The sequence below is a fragment of the Caloenas nicobarica genome, chromosome 4, assembly GCF_036013445.1.
Source record: "Caloenas nicobarica isolate bCalNic1 chromosome 4, bCalNic1.hap1, whole genome shotgun sequence".
Lineage (NCBI taxonomy): Eukaryota > Metazoa > Chordata > Aves > Columbiformes > Columbidae > Caloenas > Caloenas nicobarica.
The window spans coordinates 33,728,685-33,747,665 of record NC_088248.1 but is presented as its reverse complement, the minus strand read 5'-3'; the positions used below and the strand labels follow the sequence as shown (position 1 = coordinate 33,747,665).

The 18,981-nt window shown below is 38.5% G+C and overlaps 1 protein-coding gene across 1 annotated transcript in view; it reads left to right on the top strand.

The window, feature by feature from the left end:
- DCHS2 (dachsous cadherin-related 2) overlaps nucleotides 1-18,981 on the top strand; it is a 117,693-nt gene that overhangs the window by 2,449 nt on the left and 96,263 nt on the right. The window lies entirely within an intron of this gene.

Genomic DNA, 18,981 nt, shown 5'->3' with positions numbered 1-18,981 from the left:
GACTCTCTCCAGCAGTTCCCTGTCCTTCTGGAACTGAGGAGCCCAGAACTGGACGCAATTTACCCTTTTGATTGAATGCTGGAGTGCAGTCAGTGGGGCTCAGTTAATCACCACATTCGTAAATACTGTAATCTTCACAAGTGCCCTTAAAAATATATTCCTTATCCCGCAAAACTTGTAGCATGGATAATGAGCACAGAAGCTCTGAGAGCGCCATGTTATCAGCCCGTGTGACGTCCCAGAGGGAATGAAACTGCATGTGATATTTTTGAGGAACTGAGATGGTCCTTAGGGTTAAATCAGTAAGACCTGTCTGTGGGGGTAAGTGTAACCCACGCTAAAGCAGAGAGAAGATCAGACGATGTAACACAGAGGGACATGAAACTGAAAAGCGCTTTGGGGGTTTTGTAATATTTCCAGAGCTTTCTGCTTATGAAGAGAATCAATTCACTCTGCCTTCACAGAAACTGATTAATGCTAATAGAAAAAATGTTCAGCTTCTCCATCAAAAAAACCTTTCATCTTTGCAAGTGAGGTTGAATGGAGGCTTTGCAAGGCCAGGAGTTACCAGACAGCCTTTTTGCTTTTAGCGTGGAAGGACATATCAGAATTTATACATTTGAACTGAGCAAAGTCTTTTCCACCAGTAGAATATTCACAGCAGTTGATCCTAGGTGGAGGTACAAATGTTTCAGATTTTATGCAGAAACTTGTATGAATTTGGGGGAAAACTGTGCTTAAAGAAGAGACCTAGGAAGAGCTGCAGTGTATTTTCTCAGTCCTTTTATTATTTTGTTTTATTTTGTTTTATTTTGTTTTATACTATCTTATACTATTTTATTTTACCAGGAGCCATTGATGGTGTTTTGGGTCTAAGAGTCATTTATTTCAACAAGAAGCATTTTCCTCTCTCTTTTTTTTTTTTTTTTTACTTGCACTCTGAGCCTAAAAAGCACACAACTTGCATAGGTCTAATAAAAATCAATTTATAAAAAGTTTGGGAAAGTTGAGCCCATAGAGATTTTTATTTCGTATCTCAAACTGAAAAGAAAATCCAATTGCTGCCCTTTCTGTTTCCTCCACCCCCAGGGTAAAATTTAAAAAAAACCACAAAAACTTCCTACACCGGTGGCTCCAGGAAAGCCCAGAAGAAAGTTAAGAAGGTGATTTTGAAAGTTCACTTTCTCCCGGGAGGAGCGAGGGGCCTCAGGGCGGCCCCGGTCACCACCGGCGTCCGTGGTGCTGAAACGCACAGCGGGACAGACAGACAGAAGCCGTCGGGGTGCGCTGGCACTGCCTGTTGGCGCAGCTGGAGTCGGTGAATAGCTGGTTTTTTTTGATTTAATCAGACAGAAGCATCCTGAAGGATTCAAGAAGTGTTTTAAAGAAAATAAGGGGTGGTTGTGGTTTTATTATCTTTTTTTATTGTGGGTTTCGACATACTAAATAGCACAGATTTTCTAGCCTGTTAAAGGTGTTACGTACTGTTGATACCATCTGCAGTGTACTGAATTTTGAAAGCATCACTGTGCTGCCATAATCCCTTCCTTTTAGAGAGAAGAAAAAATTAGGTCCTTGTGGCTGAATGATCAAACCTGGGATATTAAAGCCAAAGGTGAATGAGAATGAGGCACAAGAGGCGTGTGTAGGAGGAACAGCAGATGAGCACCCCTTGGTGTTTCCACTTGCAGGTCAATCCGGGATCATCACAGTGATGTCCATGTTTAGTGCTGCATTGTATAGTAGGCTTAGTAGAATAGTTTGGGTTGGAAGGGAGCTTTAAAGGTCTTCTAGTCCAACCCCCATATAGGTTTAAACTTTAAACATACCTGCCTTTTAAAATTACACTATTTCAATTTTTTTACCACCTGTTTTTCTTTTCTGAACCTATTATGAGCAGAAAAAGCAGGTGGCTTCATTTTTGTTGCTCCAGGAGTTGCAGCCAGTGATAAGAATGAAGAAAATAGTTCTTGGTCTGGCCAAGCCACTTTTCAGGGTCTGTAGTGTGAGTCTTGTCTCTAACTGGGCTCCGGAGCTTAAGAGCTAGCATGGAAAGGAGGTAACCACAGACTGTGTTATTGCTGCTCCTGGAGAACTGGAAATGAGCCAAGACACTGAAGAGCTCATGTCACTGAACTTCCTCTGCTTTGCAACCTGGGGGGCAGCAGGAGAGGACTGTGGTTGTTTATCACACTGAGACTGGCGTTTGTGCTCTGTTTTATGTTTGTATCACAGTCATAGTGGCTGCAAGTCTGCTAAACCTGCAAGCAGAGCGGCTCTTGCAGCAGTGCCTCGCCGAAGTCTGTTCACTTTTGCTTGGGGACTGACTGGTGATGAACCATTGCTTTACAGATTGTGTGTCTAGAGCTTCCTGCCCTAGTGCTTTGCTCGTAGCTCTGCCCAGCCACCCAGTACAGGGCAATTTATTCCCTTGTCTTCTTGACTGTGTGTTGATAGTAGGAGATTTCTTTCCTTCTGCGAAACCTTTTACTCCAGGTGTGATTATTATTGAGGTTATCTTCATTCGCCCTCTACTCCCCACAAATCTAGCCCATATTGTGGGCTAGATTTATGAAGTGGATCACCTTGCACATAAGTCTGTGTTTCACTGTTTTCTCCTACTCTATAGAATTCACTGGTTAGAAGAATTAACTGTGCGCTTAGGAGACACAGAGTTTTCAGCAGCTTCTGGAGACACTTCCTTATTCCAGGCATATGTATGGGCTTTCCTGTGTGGACAAAAGTGTATTCCTTCCCGTGAAGATTGTCCAGTAAGGGAGAATCTGTATCCTGAAAAATAACTGGAATTTGTTTGCATCAGCTAAGATAGGAAAGAAATGTGGCTATGCAATAATTACATCACTATGGAAAATAACACAGGTGGAGATCAGAAATCTGAGCAGACAAATGAAAGAAAGTCTAAATGAAGAAAAGGGAAAATCAATGGGAAAGTAATCGGTTATTGGACATTACAAAGTACAGCAAAGGTATGCAGTGAAACACATAAGCAGCTCTTTAAAGACATTGACAGCATTGATCACATTTTTGTCTCTTTTTGGATACTAAACTTCTGGTTTATTGCAGGTTGTTATAGACTGAGATTTATGGTTCACTGGTGGGATGATTAAAAAGAAGTAAAACAAAAAAAGATAAAGGCACAGGGAGGTAAGGGTCAACAGAGTTGTAGAGAAATTAGTAGACCAATGCCATTCACAGTAACAGAAATGGAAGAAGCAGAAGCGCTCTGTGTGATATGATGTCAGCAGATGTTTTAGTAATGCTTTGATTTTTGCAGATGTATGAACATAGCTGTTTCTTCAGGTAGAAGTACTTTATGTCATTTTTGAGTGGTCACTGCCCTTATAGGTGACCTTTCTTACTCAGTATTAATATGAACTTTCAGCATAATATGAATTGGTTTCTGGAAGATCTTCAGCATGACCTAGAAAGGGGATAAAATGGAGGAAAGAGTGAGAGCACCTCAGGCTTTCTCCTGCTTTTCTTACTATACTTTTAATCCCATCCTCAAAGACTAATGTGATTCCAAATGCCGGTGGCCTATTGAGTGATGGTGATGATTATGTCCCAGTTGTGCACTCCTTGGTGTCAGCTTGGCAATTTTAGGTGGTAAATCCACATTATGATGGTTACACCTCTGTGGCCTAGGAGTGAGGAGTATGACAAAGCATCTCTCTTCTGAGCCATTCTCTTGATCCTATGGATGAATTAAGCACTTTGCCACAGACCTGCCTTGCTACCATATGTTTAATTCTGATTACAAATTTTATTTTCAAGCTTTTTTAGGTGATTACAGTGCTTCTCAATATTTATTGTTGCAGTTCTCTTTAGTACAATATGTCTCCAAATCGGTATAGTACGGAGTTGCCAGACGTTTGTCAGGATTTTCAGTCTTATAGCTGAAGCAGCAATATATTGTATTTGTGTCTCTGTCATTCAGCAGGCTAAAACTTGATCTAAAGAAAAATAATTCGGCACATCAGGTTGGCACCAGTTTTCCTTGTGTTGAACCTTTTACTGTGATGGGGTGGAAATGCCCCAGTTCTGTTTCATATCCTCCAGGGAGTCCTGCATGAAAGAACACTTCTCCCTTATTGGGCTGTGCAGAGCTTATAGTCAGAAAGAGATGTGATGACCATGGCAGCTCACAGCTAGACTCATATTTGAACTTAATGAAGGTGTTTATTTTGTGTTAAACAGTATAGTACATTCTGTATATGTTTGGGGCTTGTGCGGGAAACTTGCTTCCACTGCCGGGGTATGCTGTAGCTTGTAAGGTAGTCTGTGGCACAAATGTCATTCATTTTATACTGCACGTGCATGCTTATGAAAAGTATAACGAGTTACCTACCTGTAATTGCATCCTGAAGAGAACATAAATTTTCATGAATTAGTGACAGTCATGTCAATAGTTTTTTTTCTAAATTAATTTTCTTTTATGGTTTGTTAGAAAATATGTGTTTATTAGCTTTAGAGTCATCTCTGACAGAACAGAGGAAGAGAAAAAAACATATGTTGTCTGTCAAATGATAAAGACTCATATACATTCCACTGTTATGACAACTTGCACTTTTCTGGTCCATTAAGGAGGCTGGTTTAACTCACTGGCTAGAGCTCCTCATTTCCTTTTATTTAAAAATAACAGACTTTCTGATGCTGCGATTGTGGGGGGTTTGTAAATGCAATGACAGCAAAGAAAGATTCTGTTTACAGCTCTTAAAGCTAACCTAGGTATACCAGACATTATGGAATAATAAACCTGTGTGGTTTTAAAAAATAAAATTTATCTGTATAATATATGTAAGCAGGATGCATGAGTTTTGAGGATTTTTAAAAGTGCTTAGAATATCTGACAGAAGTTGTTCATTCTTACTTGATATACACATTTCTAAGAGGTACTTGCAGAAAAAGAGAGTACTAAAAAAGACATTTTAACATGCATCTTTTCCTATTTTTTCTCTGCTTTTTTGCAAAAGAAAAAATAAAACTGAGAGGAGAAAAAGGCATGGAGGATGCATCCCTGCTGTGAAGGGTGGCAGCTTAGAGACTCTAATCTGTCATAGAGCTGCTGAGCAGGTAGCAGCATTGGCTGCAGACTGCATTTTTCTTCCTTGCTTTCCCTGAATGTTGAAGGAGCTAAAAGGATAGTCCTTCCTCTGGTGGTTTTGGTTCTGGATCATTTAGTCCACACTGCAGTTAGTGAAGCCAGAAATGAAGCCAGCAAACTAGGTTCACATAAGTTATAAAAAGCTATGAAGTCCAACTCTTCCTAGTTAGAGGTAAGACAACAAGAAGCTGGAAGAGATTGGGCCGTTCCTTTGTCAGCTTCTTGAGCTTTCCAGGTCTACTCTTCACTACAGCCAATTTCAATAAGTCAGCTGCAGAAAATACTTACTTTGTTGACTTAGAATGCTACTATGTTTTAAAACTAATAGAACTGACAACAGGAAGACCAAACCCTAGACTAAACCACAATTAACTTTATCATCTAACGTATAATTACAATGCAATACTATTTATTTGTTCATCCAATTCATATTATTATTATTTTACTGAGTCTGAAACCATTTAACATGTCATCATTTGTGTTAGGTATATGATTTTGTAGCAACTTTTTTTTTCTAAATTCATAACAAATATCCCTTTGTACTCCAGAAGCCATTTAGTAGATTCTCAATAAATTATAATAGCTTTGTGGCTATAAAAATCACTTTTCATGGCTATGCACAACTTTTTGTAATCTATTAATATGTAACTTTAGAAGTTGGTGGTCTGGGCTCAGAGGTTAACAAAAGTCTCTTTGAATCTCTGTAGTAGTCTGCTGGTTGCAGTGCTGAGCTGATTGCATGAAAGAAGAAAACCAAAAAAGATCAGAAACCAAAATATGTTATTTTCATCATTATTTTTAAGTAACTTTAAATGAATAGGATTTCTACATATTCTTTTGCTTAAGGATTCTAGTTATGGTGCCCTTCTAGCTTTTTAGCAACAGGAAACCCATCCAGTTTAATAATTGAAATGTTTATAAGAATGAGTGTGTGTTCCTTAATGCAGTCCTTTCAGTGCCAGCATCCAACACCAAATAGATGCTTTGTAGAGGTAAGAAGCTCTGATCCTGAAAATGCAAGGATTTAAGAAATGGGAGGTGGAAGCCTTTGACTTTTGCTGCTCTTAGTTTGTAGTTGCTCTTAAATGTTCAGTATCCAACACCTACAAAAAACAGATCTCTGGAGGTAATTCACCTCCCGCCCACGTACTGAATCTCCAGCTGTTTGCTAACTAAACCCACCACTTAGGAAACATATGAAACATTGAAACATCAAAAACATTATTGACATGGAAACATTTGGCTTTTATTTGAGATTTAAAATTATGTGAAAGTTTGAGAACAAAAACATTTTTTAAATTACTGCAGAAAATGGCCTTTTTTCACAGTTCTCAGGGGTCTTTTTAATTGACGTCAGCAAGCTGGGTCTGGTAACAGGGGAAGTTTGAAGGCTTCTGCATGGCTAAGTCCGAAATTGTCTGCGCACTTTGGTCTATAGCCATGATGAGAAAAGAGACATGCATAATAAAGGTATTGTTTTTAAAGAAATAAGATGTATCCCTAGCTTTGGGGTAGTGGAAGAGAAGTAATGATATTGGATAGTCTTAATCATGTGCTTTATATTGCAGACATCTCTGTATTAAAGTATTAGCTAAAAGACTACTTGGAGCACCAGTGGCAAACATAGAGTTCTTGAAAACATCTTTGTCTGCTAAGTTTGTAGAGTTTGTAAGTTTGTATGCAGCGTAACGAAAAAACATTCAGTTAAGTGTCCAGCAAGTGTTCATTCATAGCGATTGACCTTCTGGAGTAATGATCGTGAACTACTTTTTTAGATGGAAGGCATTCTAATTCAGGAATGTAGTGGTTTTCCTGGTGTTCACCTCTATACAAAGAGCTGACTTCAGCAGTTGTGTTATAATACACTTGAGCGAATTATTAGTAATCTGCAAATGGCTCGGTATGGCCTGTTTGTTCTTTTATCAAATATTAATGTCAGTTTATTGTCATAAATTCCTAGTTAAGCAGAAGCCTTAGTCTTTCCTGGAAAGTTTTAAAGCATTAAGAAATAGATGAGTTAGGAATCTCCCTAAGTTCCAGCTTGCTATGCAAACAGATTGACAGACTGAAGAATTTTACTTTGCTGCTCAATTCTTTCTTGAAAACAAACTTCTAATTGCATGCTGAAAAAAAAATCAATGAGTCTACATTTATCTTTTAAAATGCATGAGTTTGATTTAGAACCTAGTCAGAAGCTTTATGGGCTTCAGTCAGCATGTAGACAGCTTGGAGAAACTTCTGCAGTGCGTTAATGATAGTCTGAGCAATCGCTACTCCACATGCAGTGTAAAACAGTAATATGAACAACTGCTGAAGTGAGGAGTGGGGCTCTCTGTGCCACCGATTTATCCAAATCCTGCTGCAGGTGTCAACAGTACAGAGGCACAGCTATCAGCTGACAAAAAACTTGGGGAAAGTGTCACACAGCTTATTTGGCACAGGAGTTCCACCAAAGAGCCCGTGTATGTATTGTGTTGGACCAATAACCCATCCAGCCCCAGCTCCCGTTTCTCAGAGACACTAAAAGCACGCACCTGGGATGAGTCTAAGAACAGCACAAATATATGTGAACCATTCCCTAATGGATTCTTGGTCTCCAACCGTTTTCAGCTCAGGGACATCCCAAGCAAGATAGGGTTTCTACGTATTTGTAACCCTGAGTGGAATTTTTTCTGTGAAGCCTACCTAACCCTCAGCTTTTCCCAGATATTGCAAGCTACAATGTACTGTGGCAAGGGGTATTGCCATCAGCTACCCACTCCGTGAGGAATCACCACTTTGCTTTGAACCTGGACACAGGGAATGATTGGTCCCTACTACTGATGATTCAGCACATCTGTTATATCACCTCTGCATCGCATTTCCTGTTAGCTGGAAAAAGAAAAAAACCTTAGCATGAGGGCAGTAACTGGTCCTGAATGCTGAAATGTGCCACTGGTGGAAGTATAAAATTAAGCCTTGTTTACAAAGGTGATATAGTAGAAGAAAGTTCACATTTTACAGGATCTGATAGAAAATACTACCCTTGCTGTCAGTCTACATAGAAAGTTTACTAATCTGTTTGAAAGGGTGTTTCTTTAAGAAGAAGTAATAATTTTTTAAAACACTACTTATAAATCACAGTTCATTCAATCAATTCTAAACTCCTTGAGACTCCTCTATAAGAAGCTGTACGGAATCAGGAGCTTTTAAGTTTCACTGGCACTTAGATGAAATAATTCTTCTCTAATGAATGTAGAATTGCAAGGGATTTACGTCATGCCTGCAGAACATGTCCGGTGTTGGTATATATAGCACTGCAACAGAAGATGTGTAGATATTTCTTACCTTTTTCTACTGAACTGCTCTCCTATATAAATTTGTATATATAATTTTATTTATATATGTATATATAAATCTTCAGCAGATTAACCAGTTGTATCCTATCTAACACATACATGACCAAATGTAGTAACTATCAGCATTTACAGTAACTGCTAATGCACTCTAATGCAGAGGGGCTGTTTGTAAGCACCTGTGTGTGGGCTGGCTATGCTTGGATGTAAAATCTCTGCCAGTTCCTCCTGATAATTACTTGGTTAGGGTTTTCAGGGTAGATGCAGGAACTGTGTACTAAAGTAGGTGGATTGCTGATGAAATTGTGCCCTGTACAAAGTCAACTCGTGTTCCTCACTTGGTACAATTTAAACTGAGTAGTGCGAAGTTTTAACTAGGCTTTCTTTACATGGGTAAACTTGACAGTACAACCCAAAGTTTCATTCTTCATAGAATCATAGCATCATTTAGGTTGTAAAAGACCTTTAAGATCATCAAGCCCAACCATAAACCTAACACTGCCAAGTCCACCACTAAACCATGTCCTTAAGCACCACATCTACACATCTTTTAAATACCTCCAGGGATGGTGACTCCACCACTTCCCTGGGCAGCCTGTTCCAATGCCTGACAGCACTTTCTGGGAATAAAATTTTCCTAATATCCAATCTAAACCTTGCCTTGCGCAACTTGAGGCTGTTTCCTCTTGTCCTATCACTTGTTACTTACGAAAAGAGACCAACACCCTCCATGCTACAATCTCCTTTCAGGTAGTTGTAGACAGTGATAAGGTCTCCCCTCAGCCTCCTTTTCTCAAGGCTAAGCAGCCCCAGTTCCCTCAGCTGCTCCTCATCAGACTTGTGCTCCAGGCCCCTCACCAGCTTCATTGCCCTTCTCTGCACTCTCTCCAGCACCTCAATGTCTTTCTTGTAGTGAGGGGCCCAAACCGGTATTCGAGGTGGGGCGTCACCAGTGCCAAGTACAAGGGGACGATCACTTCTCTAGTCCTGCTGGTAAGCATCATGGAGGCATCTGAGAGGGAGAGTTTGCAGAATATGTTTTAAGGAACAATGCTTATGTTGCAACATTTTTTGTGCCTATTTCCTCACTTCCACAAGCTTCCCATTGATACATATGTTACTCTAGATGGATCAAATCTATGGATTTTTGTTCTGTAACTTCAGTTACAGCATTAGAGATGCAGCTCTGGGTTCCGTCTCTTCCTATCCTTTGCACTAAACAAAAACCAGCATTACATTTATGCCAGACTTTACTAGCTCTGTTTCCTGCTGGATATTACTTAAAAACAAAAATCAGGATACTGCCATGCCTATTTACTTGGACTCACAGGCTGCAGTGTTCTAAGCTTGAAACTGTTGCCTTGCTCACAATGTTTGCTATTATAAAAGCAGATGTATTAACTTCCAGCCTTGACAGATGTCTCAGTCTCCTACAATGACCTTGTGGGACTCTTGTGTAAAGTGTTTTTGTCTCCCTTTCCCCTCCCCATCCCCAGCTACTACCCTAATGCAGCGAATTAGGTTGTCATGCTTATGTCTGCTCCACTTCCACTGGCGTGTGCCTACATCTGGCACTGGGAAAGGGGTAACAGGAAGGGCAATTTTTAAACTAATGTCTGACTAAACATATGTGAGACAAACAACTTGTACATGCCCTGTTGTTTGTTTGTTGTTGTTGTTGTTGTTTTGTTGGGGTTTTTTTGTTGTTTGCTTTTGTGTGTGTGTGTTTTTGTTTTGTTTTTAACAGTTACAAACAAAAACATGATTTAATGCAGTGTCCAAGGAACTGGATGTATCTTACTAGTCAGAGAAACTGCTGGAGATGACTGCACTCAACCTCTGGTGCATTACCATCTACATGACCTTTTGTTTTCAAATGTGTAAAAGCCCAATAAATACAGTTTTAAATTACAGATTCAGTTTTTCCTGCTATGTTTTGTAGTTGCTTTGAATTCTGACCTCATGTCCAGCCATAGCGGAGTAATGATTTACTAAAGCCTTTTCTCCCTAGTGTCCTTCTGTGGTGTGACTGTGTTGATAATAGACCTGTTGTTTGTATGAAACTGTTTTCTCAGAGATAATTTTCAAAGTCACAGATATACTGATACCTTTATCTCTGCTTCCGTAAACAAATGGGATTACATGTTAAACATTCTCCATAGATATATAGGCACCTAATTATTTTTACTTAGGGATACATTATTAATCTTCTGACAGGTAATTGCCTTGGACATTTATCCAGTTTGATTCTGTAAGAAATTCCCTACATTTTTATTAATTAGCTAATTTTATAGATACATTTCAGTTTGAAACACCACTATGATGCATAATAACATCTCTGTAGAGTTGGTGCGGTGCCCGTACATGGGCATGGACTCAATAAGCATATCTGTAGTTCTCAAAATATTTTCAGTTGTCTTAAGATGCTTACAAATGGAGGAGAATAAGCTCTTTAAGACAAGGATTATCCCTTTGTTAATGCTAACACTGTACATTGTACCATAAGTGCATGCCATATAGATAGGTTTTTTGGTGTACTATTAGAAAGTGTGTTAATCTTAAGAATTTATTGACACAGAATTTAAATTTTAAAATTTTCAGTTACACTTGGGGGAAGGAGGGTGGTAATCTGAATGTACCAACTCATCACTTGTTCAATTTTCAACAGGTTGGTACCCATTTTGACTGTTTTGTCTGCTGTACTGTTACCCCTGCTCAGGAAGACTTCAAATAAAATCTAATTTTACAGCATTTTGAGAGATGAATTCAGCAGAAGCATTTCAGATTTCTTGGGGCATAGTGTGCTTACAGCTGTAGTTACTCTAGTGTAGCTTTATAGTGCCATTAGTACCAAGGGTCAGTCGGTATTTGGAGCCCCATCAGGATCCAGGTCTCCAGCTCATGGTACAAAAATAGGATAGGGCAAAAATTTCTCAAATTGAAAATTGTCTGTTTAACTTGTAGCATAAGATTCACTAACGCTCGTTTTTAAAAATGACCCAACCTGGTAATTCCCGCCTGCCTTCTGCTTTGTGTTGGTCTATAAACCTGTGCAAAGTAAGTGTAAAATGCTACCATATGGTAATACTATACAACGACATCATGCCAGTTGATGGTTGCACAAGTTGTGAGGCAGTGGGGAACTGGAAGGCTCTTTTCAAAAAAGCTTTTGTTGCACAAGCATACAGGGAGTTTAGGAACATAAGCTGCGATGAAATCAGCCACGACTTGTTCTTTGGGGCTTTTCAGGTTCTCTGGATTTTGAAAATCCCAACTAATTTAATGTGAGTCTTTGGGTTTCTGGGGGGAAGAGAGAGCACTGTATTCATGATGCTGTAGGAGCAACGGGATGAAATAAAATCCAGTACAAATGTAACCTGCTTTCCCAGAGCACAGAACTACTTCTGTATGCAACATATTTTAAAGCAATATGTGCTGCCATCACCAGTGATAGTAGAATAATTATTTTCCCCCAAAGTTTAATTTGAAAACAAAGTCACAACTTAAAAAAAAATATTCTGTTAGATTTATGTTTGTATAATTTTTAAAGGATGTAAGAGAGAGTGTTTCATTCTTGTTTTAAAAAGAAGGAAAGCAAACCCCTATATATTTGGCCTCGTTTGTTTGTTTGTTTGCTCCCTTTTGTTACTATTGAACTCCATATCCTGGAATTTGTTTCTTCTTTTCTTTTTTTAGCTGTCTTTGAAGTTGATGTCTTTAGCAATAACTTTGGCAGTGCTGCAGTCTTAAAATGATTTTGCTCTGATACCAGGCTGCTTTTGTTGTTCTCTTTCCATTGAAAAAATCAAACCACAAATCTCTTAGGTTTGTAATTTGCAATTAAAGAAATAAGGTTTAAATTTTCATGGAACTAATCTATTTATTTATTTATTTTTTTAATCTCCATTTGTGCCTGTATCTGAGGAAGGAGAAAAGACCTAACATTGAAACACACTTTTTGAAAGGCTGACTGCTTTTAATTTTCAGAGATGTTTGTCTGAAGTTGTTTGCAGGAAGGACCCACGCCAATACCTGGGAATTAGACCAGAACACGTGTTACATTTCCAGAACCCTGTGGCTGCGGGACACAAGTTATGCTGCAGTTTCTAAAACTCCGTTGTTGAAACGCCATGTTGAAAATCATTTATGTTCCTTGGGAGAATTTTGATGTCTGTTGTATCTTATTGGCGACCACTGGAAGTGTACTTTTTGAGACTTTGATTTTATGTTATGGTAGTATTCTTACTAATTGCTTATAACACAGAATCACAGAATGTTAGGGATTAGAAGGGACCTCGGAAGATCATCTAGTCCAATCCCCCTGCCGGAGCAGGAATACCTGGATGAGGTTACACAGGAAGGCGTCCAGGCGGGTTTGAATGTCTCCAGAGAAGGAGACGCCACAACCTCCCTGGGCAGCCTGTTCCAGTGCTCTGTCACCCTCACTGAGAAGAAGTTTCTTCTTATCTTTAAGTGGAACCTCCTGTGTTCCAGTTTGTATCCATTGCCTCTTGTCCTATCATTGGTTGTCACTGACCTATGAGCAAGCACTAAGACGTGGTTACTTTTCCTAGGAAGTATGGATGAAAATAAGAAACATTGCTGGGGTTATCAGGTGCAAATCTCAGTACCTGCCATCCCCAAGGGCTCCTAGTGACTACACCTCCCCTTGTCCACCCCACGTTTCTGGGAAGCAGAGCAGAACTGCTCTGCCTTCTGAAATCAAGTCTCTACCTCTAGCTGGACCACTAGAGATGTCTAAGCCATTTGCAGGCTCATACACACAGTCATATCTTAGTGTTAATCCTGCTCGGCAGCTCATGAAACTCTTTTCTAACACCAGAGTGGTCTGGGTTTTGCCCCATTGCTCTGGCTGGGAGGCTGTCCCACAAGCAGGTACTTTGGTTAGAAACCATCTTAGTTTCAGCTACCATGTCCAGTTCAACCATTTGTTCTTGTGAAAGTGCCACTGGGAAGGGCTGGGAAAAAATATTTGCTCTCTATAAATACATCAGGAAGAAAATTGTGTCCTGGTCAGCCTCTTTCTAAATTAACACATCAAACTCTTCAGTTCTTGTCTACAAGGTAGGCTTATTGCACTTTTCCGTATTCTCTCTCTGCCCCATCATCTGTACTCAGTATTTCCCAAATGAGATCTGAAAAGTTATTGGCACAGGAATGTTAATACTTAACTAGTAATATCTCACCAAAATCAGTTTGCATGTGTCAATTTTCAGGCTGGATTAGTTTGACTTATAGTCATACATGTGGGTTTTTTTTTCTCCTCTTCAGTTTCCAATAAATAAATACCCAGCTTACAGCAAAAAATATTAGTTTGTTGATATGTAATTTCATATTTTGTCATTTCCTTTTTATTGCTTCAGTCCTTTATTTCTTCCTTATAAAGATCCTCTTGATCATCTACATTGACAGGGCTTTCTAGTTATTGAAGTGCTTATGTGGTGGTATTTTTTTTTTTCCCCTGATTAATGAATAGGTTATCAATACAAGCTGGCTATCAATACAACCAACCCATTTGTTACTTCCCTTTTTCAGGACACCTTGTTTTCATTTTTTCTTTGCCTAGTTCTTTACCATATGATTCTTTGACTAATAGGTCTGTTGTCTGTACCAAATAAAAATGTAAAGAAATATTTCCATTGGGTGCTTTAATAAATCCATATCAACTAGATCTCTTATGCTTTGCATGTCTAGAAAAATCTGTTACTGAAAGGATACAGATAATGCTTGTAAAAAATGTTTTATCTTATTTTCTGTCTTCTCCTTATTCTTTGAAACTTCTTCTGAAATCTGTACATGTTTAGGTCAGGCTGATAAGATTATGGTGCCAACATTCAGTTGTTCTGCTTTTCTAAATGTAATCCCTCCATTTGAGATACCAAGAGAGATGGTTTTGTTAAGACCCAGAATGGTTATGGCTGCAAGCTTGTAGTTTTATTTGTCAGTTCTTTAATATTAAGTTTTAGGTCAGATGCCCCCACTTAGCTGTTTGAATTTTAACTTTAAGATGCATAACTTCCATTCCTGTATTCTCATTCTAGTTACGATGGCCACCATCATCGCCAATGGCAGAGACAAGGAAGGTGGTCCTTCAGCTCTCATACAATGACTAATTTTAACAGTATGCTATCTTCTCACCTTAGCACACACATTTCTGCTTAGTCTCTTCTGTTCAGGAGTACCTATATATTTTTATCATGACTGACTGAAGTCCTAGACTTCTGTCATCTTCAAAAACATTTCTTTATTTGTGTTTGTTAATGGTTCCTTTAATTTTTAATGTTATGTATTTATAATTAAAAAATATTCAGATACAGGCTAACTTTTATTTATTCTTCTGTTTAATTTACACTTAAGTTATAATTACATGGTCTGAAGTATTCATGTCCAATGGATTTATTATTTAAATTGATTTGTGAGTCTCTGAGATGTTAAAGCTCCTCATAAAGAAATGATGCCTAGTGATACTGTTTCTCCAAGAGCATTATAATTCTCTCTGTATATATTCAGATGTAACCCCGGGGCCAAGAAGGCCTATACCAGGTACTCAGCTTTATTACATGTGATGCTGGGGAAAAAATTCAAGAAACAACGTATCCTCTGAGCATTAGCTCAACGCTTCAACACTTCACAGCTGTTAAAATCTCACCTTCTTGCTCTGAGGACTAACTTTCTGTGTTTCTCTTGGCTCATAGACTCACACATGAATTCATCCTGGTGTTTGTTTGGTTTTTTTTTAATAACATCCAGGTTAATGGGGGTCGCTAGTAGAGTTCCTCCTCTGGTGGGACATTCCATTGGCTGATGTGTTAGAGATTTATTTCATTAGGCCATACATTCTTTAAGCCTCTGGAATCTGAACCTCCATGTGGTCTCTAAGCACCTTCTGGAGATACCAAAAAGCTTTCAAGCAACTGTTGGGATTCAGCCCAGCTCCTCTTGGCTTCTGCACCTTCCAGCTTTTCTTCATAACAAAGCTTTTCTCATATTTGTTCTCATGTGAATCTTATGTGTCTCCAATTAAATAAGACCCCGTCTTTGTCCTCTCTGAAAATTCCTGAGATTGCTCCCTGTGTAGGCTCTTCTTTGCAGTCTTTTTAAGCTTATGTTTTAACTACAGTTAGTGAATTTTTCTTGCTTGGGTATTCTCTGCTCTCTCCACTTCCTCCTTGTGGACAAGCAGAGGAAAACCCATTTCTGACTGCAATCAGTCTCACCCAATGAAGTGATTGTTACTCTTAATGGCTTGTCATTCTGTCTGGTTGGGCTGGTATGGTTGGAAATGGTGTGTATGAGATTTACTTGATGAAAAAACAGTATTTATAAAACAAATTCTGAATGTCACACAAAGTTTATGAGTCATTTACAGGGAAGATTCCTGGACTGTCACTGTGGGTGTGGATGTTCTCACTGCGCAGTACTAAAACCACTTTTCTTGGGTAGAATTGTTAATGAAGCCTTCAGAAAGACAGAAGAGGCAGTCATCTGTCATATTCCTCATCCTAATTTTAAAAATTCTTTAGAAAATTCTGAGCTTCTGATTATTTTGAATATATGCAATCCCTTTTAGAATTAGTATTTATTGAATTAAATAAGATGCGTCCCTAAAAAGCAAGAAATAGGAACTGTGACTGGGGAGAATTAACATCTCAGTCCTATTCCTCTTGCATCTGTGAAGTTCTTAAGTTTGAGTAGGAGATCTTTGGTGGCTCTAATTCAGCTTGATTTTGTTTACAGCTTTGCTGTTGCATGTACCAAATGGGAGAAGACCCAAGTAATTAAAAGTAGTGGTGGAAGATAAAAGCAGTCATAAGATATAAGGACAGACTTAACAGAGAACAGAGGTGAGACTGGACTACCAAGCTGCCATCAGTAGTAGCCAGGAAAAAAAAAGCATTTTGTCATTCATTATCATGACTTCTTGGTCAGAAGGGAAAGCTGTCCAGAGCCAAGAGGAATGTGATTAATTGTTTCTGAAAGAAGTCCTGCAGAGAGTTTAGGTTTGTGTGAGTTGTGCTGCAAATGCATGTGATTGCTGTGCTTGAAATACTTGAAAAAATAAATAATTTTAGTTTGGGGATGAATGCTGTTGTCAGAGTTTCACATGGAGTTCCACAGACTGCCAGGAATTCAATTAAGCTTTCAGAGCAAAAGGATGTATCAGTTTTCCTTGTGTGTGTAATTGGACATTGTCAATGTGAGAGACACTCACCTAGGAAAGTTGTGTTAGGAGGTTAGGGATTTGCACATGTGCTTTTGTAATGATGTGAAGCTACAAATAATTAGCATTAAATATACTGGTCTCCAGACTGATCTATAGGAACACTATTCTAGCTCTGAGACTAGAACTGACCATCAGTTGCAGCAGCATCTTCTGGAGACAGCCACGGTTGTAGGCACTTCATATGCTCAATATATCCTGGTCATTTAAAACACAATAATCTAAGCGTGTAGGTATATGAGGCTTTTGTTTGATACAAATTTACAAATTTCCTTTGTGTAAAAAATAAATTCTGCCGGGGTGGGGGTTGTGGGGAGCTAAGAGCAACATGTTTCAAGGAAGAGATTTCTTCTGAAGTAGTAAATATTTTAGTTGCAAACCATATAAGGGGACTTGCTGATAAAGTGAAAGGCCGTGTGACTTATTTTTGTTTCTTGCTTTAAAAAGGTCCCTTTCCACAGCTAGATGTTAGGCTGATACCCCTATTTAATTCCATATACCTCTGGAACACTTTATTCTCTTTAGATTTCTGTGTGCTTTTTACCAGCTATGCAGTAATCTGTCAATTCAATATTCCTGTCCAATTACTTTGCAAAAATAAGGTGTTAGTATTACTTCTTTTAAAAGATAATGAAAATGGGATTCAATCAGATATAGAAGTGTAAGTTTAGCTCTAGTTATTTGGATAATCTTGTTTAAAATGGGAACTTCATTAACACTTTTTTGCATATAACTCATCTAGAATTATTCAGCTTGGTGGAATAGTACACGTCCTCCTCATACATGCAGTCATTGTAGACCTTCTTGCAAACCGTAATGTAGTATGTGTGCATGTTTGTGACAATCGCAGGAGGATTTTACAACTTCAGAGAGTTAGTAGGCTTTAAGCACATGAATTTATTCTAGGTTCAGCATCGACAATGTGGATAATCTTTATGTGATAAATTATTAATAAACTTAAAATACAAACAATTTGCTCATTTAATCTAGGTGGTTTTGGGTAATTGTTCAATTTTCAGTACCTCTAGCACCATCAGTCAGAAGTTCTTTTAGGTGAAATGTTTGGATCACTAATACAGTTTTGACATTTAGGCCAGCAGCACAGAATAAGTAGTAAAAGGATTAGGCTGTCACAGATACCTTCTCTGGTTCACGGCCCCAGAGCCATAGCTTCTGTTAGCTCTTCTATTACACTTATTCTGGTTCAGTGCTTCAGATATTACCCTGTGTTGTCTGAGCGGAAAGACTAATACAGGCTTTCAGTTAGAATGAAACTAAAATTTATTTTATTGCTTTTTCCATTTCAAATTAAATATGAAATTAACAAGGCGTTACAGGTTGAATGAAACATTGACATTCTCTGGAAATAAAACACATTTTTTGATCCTTCAAGAAAAGTGAAGAAAGCAATGAAGTAAATGTTCTCTCTTTTTTTTTTTTTTCCCTTGGAAAACATTTCTAGTCTTGAAGGTGTTCTTAATCATTGTGGTATTATTCTGAGAGACACTGTAGCATGCCCCAGGATGTTTCACAGAGAACTGATGGTAAGAAAACCAAAACATGGAATTTATCTTGCAGAAATAAGACCTAAGAAAGGAAAGTTGAAAGAGAAGTAAAAGTCCTGGACAGCAAAGGAAGGTTCTGTTTCATAAAGGAAAAATAACTGTGAAATTTCAGTTTTCTTTGTTTGTACTCCTGTCACTTCTGTTGGTTTATTTCCTCCAGAAGTCTCTTTAATACTGAAAGGCTGACTTAATTATCTTGAATAAATTAGTTCAATATAAAACAGAGGACACTGAATATTAGTGGATGACTCAGGAGGGACCCACAACAAAGTTGTAGAAATGGCATGAAAATGTGAAAGTCTCCAGGAATGCTTCTGCAGGAGCACTTGCTGAGAATGTCAACGAGTGACTTTGGGCCCTGACTGCTTTGTCCAGGTGTTAACAATCTGAAAGGGGGCGGCCTCAGCTGCATACACTGTAGTGGGATGTAACACTTTAGGAAGTTAATTGCCTAATAGATCTAATTTCTGCAGGAGAGATTATTAATGTGTTCATTTCCATTCCCTAGACATTTAACCTGTTCAGCATTTAATGTACCTTTTGCCTTTGCTTGCCACTTTGTGGACTGTTATATCACTGACCTCTGTGTTATGTGTTGTCTTTCTTTGATTAGTATGTGTTGTAAGCAGGAAAAATGAATTACTGGAAGTTTAAACCTGTGTATTGCAATAAAGCCTCAGTAGGTTTAGATAGCGTCCTGAATGTCTACTGATC